The sequence below is a fragment of the Nicotiana tomentosiformis genome, chromosome 8 (assembly GCF_000390325.3).
Source record: "Nicotiana tomentosiformis chromosome 8, ASM39032v3, whole genome shotgun sequence".
NCBI classification, from domain to species: domain Eukaryota; kingdom Viridiplantae; phylum Streptophyta; class Magnoliopsida; order Solanales; family Solanaceae; genus Nicotiana; species Nicotiana tomentosiformis.
In genome coordinates, this window is record NC_090819.1 from 44,348,656 (window position 1) to 44,355,073 (window position 6,418).

Consider the following 6,418-nt stretch of genomic DNA (forward strand, 5'->3'; position numbering starts at 1 on the left):
TTACTTTCCTTAAAACCAAGTCCCCTACTTTGAAATACCAGAGGTTGGCTCTTCGATTGTAATATCTTTCCATTCTCTACTTTTGGGATGCCATCCTTATATGCGCCAAGTCCATGCGTTCGTCGAGCAGTTCCAGTTTGACCAACATTGCTTCATTGTTTGCCTCTTCTTTCGCTTAAAAATATCTCAAGGTATGTTCCCCTACTTCAACGGGGATTAAGGTTTCTGCTCCTTACACAAGAGAGAAAGGAGTTTCCCCCGTGCTTGATTTGGCTGTTGTTCGGTACGCCGATAGTACTCCTGGTAGCTCTTCGGGCCATTTGCCTTTTGCCGCTTCCAATCTCTTTTTGAGATTTTGGATAATCACCTTGTTTGTTGATTCTGCTTGACCGTTTGTGCTCGGATGATAGGGTGACGATGCGATCCTTTTGATTTTCAAGTCTTTAAGGAATTTTGTGACCTTTGCACCTATAAATTGTGGCCCGTTGTCGCAAGCTATCTCTTTTGGTATCCCAAATCTGCAAATTATATTCTCCCACAAAACATCTACCACTTCGTGTTCGCCGATCTTCTGATAAGGACCTATTTCAAACCACTTAGAAAAATAGTTAGTTAAAATAAAAAGAAACCTTACCGGACTTACCAGGGGCTGGTGGCAGCGGACCGACTATATCCATCCCCAACTTCATGAACGGCCATGGCAACAAAATTGAGTGTAGTGGCTTGGTTGATGCACCAACGGTGCGTAGCGTTGACATTGATCACATTTTTGAACATAAGCCTTGGTATCTTGTTCCTTCCGGGCCAGTAGTATCCTGTCCTAATTAATTTTAACACCAAGGAAGCCGCGCCTGAGTAAATTTTGCAGATCCTTTTGTGGACTTCTTGCATAACATAATTAGCTTCGGAAGCTCCCAAACATCGGGTCAACGGGCCTTGGAAATATCTTTTGTATAATTGATCTCCCTTGAAAGTATATCGTGTTGCTTTAGTGCATAGCGCCCGAGATTCCTTGGGATCTTCAGGCAATTTTTGGTGCTCGAGATAGTCAATAATCTCATTTCTCCAGTCCCAGACCAAATTGGCCACGTTTACCTTATAATAGCTATCCGCATACAATACCGAATGTATAAGCTGTACGACCGTGCCGGAGTCCGATCCCTTCATTTTCGTGGATGATCCAAGATTGGCTAGTGCATCTGCTTTCGCATTCTCTTTCTTCGAGATGTGCGTAATTGACAATTCTCTGAACTGAGCGATCAAAGCATGGACTATCACTACATATTGTTGCATGCGTTCCTATTTGGCTTCAAAGATCCCGTAGACCTGATTTACTACCAATTGGGAGTCGCATTTGATTTCTATGACCTCGGAGTCCAGTCCCCGGGCCAGCTCGAGTCCTGCAATCAAAGCTTCATACTCTGCTTCATTGTTAGTCAAAGGAACGGTTCTTATGGCCTGCCTTAGGGTTTCTCCCAAGGGTGTTTAGCACTATGCCGAGCATGGACCCCTTCACATTGGAAGCTCCATATATGAACAAGGTCCAAACTCCTGATGTTAATTCTGACACCATCACTGCTTCTTTGGTAGCTAAAGGCAACTGTCCCAGACTGAAATCGACCACAAAGTCAGCCAAAACTTGTGACTTACTCGCAGTCCTATGTTTATATTCTATGTCAAATTCACTCATTTTGACGATCCACTTGGCCAGCCTACCTGAAAGTTCAGGTTTATGAAGAATATTCCACAGGGGAAAACTGGTCACCACGGCTATCAGATGACATTGGAAATAAGGCCTAAGCTTTCGAGCGGTGACTACGAGAGCTAAGGCCAATTTTTTCAGATGTGGGTAGCGAGTTTCTGCTCTCGTTAAAATTTTACTAACGTAATAAATAGGAGATTGCGTACCTTCATTCTCACGGACTAAAATGGCACTTACCTCTACCTATGAGACCGCTAAGTAGATCAACAGTTGTTCGCCTACCTCTAGTTTTTACAGTAATGGAGGACTTGACAAATACCTTTTTAAATCCCTCAAAGCCTGCTGACATTCTGGAGTCCATTCGAAGTTGTTCTTCTTTTTGAGTAGTGAAAAGAAATGATGTCATTTCTCTAAAGACCGGGAAATGAACCTACTCAAAGCGGCCAGTCTCCCTGTCAACCTTTGAACCTCTTTCACGCTTTACAGCTGATCCAGGATGTCTTCGATGGCTTTACTTTTATCGGGTTAACCTCGATCCACCTTTGTGACACCAGGAATCCCAGGAACTTACTGGAGCTAACCCCGAATGCACACTTCTCGGGGTTAAGCTTCATGTTATGCTTCCTTAAGATGTCAAAGGTTTCTCACAAGTGTTCACCTGCATTCAATGACTTAACCAGCATATCATCTATGTAAACCTCCATAGTTTTCCTTATTTGTTTCTCAAAGATTTTGTTCACGAGCCTCTGATAAGTGGCTCCAGCATTTTTAAGCCCGAAAGGTATCACATTGTAGCAATATGTGCCAAAGTTTGTTATGAACGAAGCTTTTTCCTGATCCTCCGGGTTCATCTTGATTTGGTTGCACCCGGAGTAAGCATCGAGGAAACTCATTAACTCGTGCCCTGCCGTTGCATCAATCATTTGATCGATATTTGGCAGTGGGAACGAGTCTGTTGGGCACACCTTATTTAAATCCTTATAGTCTACGCACATGCAAAATTTATTATTCTTCTTTGGAACTACTACTAAGTAAGCTAACCAGTCAGGATACTTTACCTCTCAAATTGAACCGATATCAAGCAAACGAGTTACCTCTTCTTTGACAAATTTGTTTCTGACCTCGGCAATAGGACATTTTTCTGTCTTACTGGAGGGATGTTGAGATCCAATCTTAGTTTGTGCATGGCCACTTCTGGTGGGATACATGTCATATCCGCATGCGACCACGCAAATTAGTCAATGTTACATTTAAGAAATTCGATAAATCTAGACCTAAGCGCGGGGTTTAGTCCTGTCCCCAAGTGGAACTTCCTCTCCAAGAACTTCTTAAACAATGCGTCTTGTTCAAGTTCCTCCGTAGTGGATTTTGTTGCGTCCGTTTATTCTGGTACTTGGAAGTATCTTGGTACCTGATAGGATTCTGACGACTCCTTCCCTGGCTGACTTCTCTCGGCTCGGGAGTAGGCGCCGGTTCCTGTAATTGCTATGCTACATGCTTGTTCCCTTTGCTACTGGAAACTGAGATTGTATTCATCTCCCTCGTCGCCGGTTGGTCTCCTCTTATTTGTTTAATTTTTTCAGGAGTTGGGAATTTCAACAATTGATGATATGTTGACGGTACGACCTTCATCTCGTGCAACCATAGTCTCCCCAGGATACTATTGTAACCCATATTGCCGTCCACTACCTCAAAAAAGGTCGTCTTTATCACCCCCTCGGCATTCGTGAGCAGCAGGATCTCTTCCCGAGTTGTCACGCTTGCCAGATTGAACCCGAGGATGAGTTTTGTGGTTGGAATGATACTTCCGGAGAGCTTGGCTTGCTCGAGCACTCTCCACTGGATAATGTTTGCCGAACTTCCTGGGTCCACCAAAACACGTTTAATTTTAAAATCTAAGACATTTAGAGAGATTACCAGGCATCGTTATGCAGTAGCAGTAGTCCATTTGTGTATTCCTCCGTGAAAGTAATATCGTCCTCAACGACTTCCCGGAGTCTCTTACTGTGGGTCACCGACACCTTTGTCTTTTTTGCCGTCGAAAATGTCACACAATTAATCTCGTTTCCCCAAAAAATCATGTAGATCGTCAAGCGTGGAGGATCCTCTCCTGCTTTCGAAGGCTCCGCGTTATCGCAATTGCAGCCGTAATTGCTTTTAGCCCTATTACTTAAGAATTCTCTGAGATGGCCATTTTTAGCAATGTCGCCACCTCTTCGCGAAGATGCCGGAAGTCCCCAGTCTGGTGACCGTTGCTCCTATGATATTTGCACCACAAATTATGATCCCTCTGACTGGGATCAGATCTCATTGGCTTCAGGAACCGTGCTTCTTTAATGTTCCTCATAGCCGACACCAGCTTCACTACGCTGACGTTAAAGTTGTATTTAGAAAGCTTGGGATAGGAAGAATCTTGAGAACATGATGTCCCCTTGTCCTACAATGACCTGTTATTCCAACTGTGATCAGCTCTCATATCGATACCGAATCTATCCACCGACCAAAAACCTCTGCCGCGTCCTTTGGCCCATTCATAGGGCAAAAACCGACCCCTTGAAGACTGTCGACCTGTGTCGAAATCATCTTTTGGCTTCTCTTTATTCTTATCCCGGTCCCGACCATTGGTTGATGTCGGGAAACCGAGCTGGTCATCCTCAATTCTTATCTTTGATTCGTACCGGTTGTGAACATCTACCCATGTTGTTGCCTGGAACTCGAGCAGACTTTATTTCAATTTCTGAGAAGCATCGGAACTTCTCGGATTCAGATCTTTAGCGAATGCTTCAACTGCCCATTCGTCCGGTATAGCCGGTAGCAGCATCCTTTCCTTCTAGAATCTGGTCACGAACTCCTGCAGTAATTCAGAGTCTCCTTGTGCAATCCTGAATATGTTGGCCTTTCGGGCATATACCTTCCTGGCCCTGGCATGGGCCTTGATGAAAGAGTCCGCAAGCATCTCAAAGGAGTCTATGGAGTGCTCGGGCAAAAGTGAATACCATGTCAGGGATCCCTTCGTAAGGGTCTCCCCGAATTTCTTCAGTAAGACTGATTCAATCTCGTGGGGAGCTAAATCATTTCCCTTCACCGTCGTTATATAGGTGGTGATGTGATCCTGAGGATCTGAAGTCCCATCATACTTTGGCACGTTCGGCATTTTGAATCGCTTCGGGATCAACTCTGGTGTCGTTCTTGGTTTGAATGGCAACTAGCTATATTTCTTTGAGTCCGGTCCTTTCAACACTGGTGGTGCGCTCGGAATTTGATCCATTCGGGTATTTATTTCCCTCATAAATGTCATACCCTAACCTTGGAGAGCGCGACCGACGCTCAACTGAGATACCTCGGTCAAGCAAGCCTTTACAATACCTTCTACCCAACTCGCCCATGAATAAAGAGAAGATACATTTATATCATTAATTAAGCATTAAGTGGATTCCATGAATAATGCCAATCCCATTACCATTAGTCATTTCATCTTATAGTCTCAAAATACATACATAATCATGGTTAAAGTGCAATAAGAGATTCAAATACAACAAGGCTAGTTTGGCTTTTCCAACACCCATATACAATCAACACCGTGTCTACGGAGTCTCTACGGATACAAAATACTATGATAACGTTGGCAACAAGGCCCCGGCTATACCTCAAAATATAATACACGTGGGACAAAAGATACACGACCCCGAATGAAGTGGGGTTCACCAAATCTGCTGAGAAGAGGGTATACTGCTATCAATGATCAATTCCACCTGCTGCGGAACCACCTGCATCCATTAAAGATGTACCGCCCCCGGCAAAAGGGACGTTAATACATATGGAATAGTACTAGTATGTAAGACTCCCACACCCAAGAATTGCTTTTCTCATTACCTATTTTCAGTAAAATCACGAAATTGAGGGCTAAGGAGTAGAATCTTATCTCTAGGATGAAGACCTTATGAGTTACCCTTGTGAAATCTTAAAGGCTTGAGCAAAGATTGATGAACAAATGACTTAGAAATTCCTTTACTCACTCTAAGCCACATTCCCCTCTCTAAAATATAAGTTTAAACCTTATAAAATATAAGAATGGGGTCGGGTTTATAAAACCAAAAAAATGAAGCCCCGATGCAGATCTGCAGTCGCATATATGCGACTGCATAACTCTTCTGCGGTCCGTAAAATGGGCCGCATAATGGCCTTCCGGAACTGGACATTTCTGCTCACTTTGCGACAGGTATGCAGTCCACAGACCTATTCTGCGGTCGCATAATACGCCGCATAACTTCCCTCCGGGAATTTTCATGCCGGGTCTGCGATGGGTTGTGCGGTCCGTGAAATGATTATGCGGCCATATAATGGACAGCATAATGGTCCAAAAATTTGCCCAGATTTCTGCTTCAGTCTGCGACAGATCTGTGGTCCACAGATCAGTTCTGCGACCGCAGAATGGACCGTAGAAATGTCCTACACTTTCAAAAAATTTCTTCAACTCCCCAACGCACTGTTCAATCCAAAATGTCCGAACCGCGACATCAACACATAAGTCCACTTCGGCACCACGAAACCCCGAGTTTTAGGTAAAAAGTTTACGGGGCCTTACAATAAACCGCATGAGTTTAATTTTAAAAGGATCACTCTCGTTGTTGTTACCGGATCCGCCACCGTTCCCCCCGGCCCCATCGAAACCAACCTCGCCCCTCGGGGTGTTGTTGTCGACCCTCTGCATTGTTT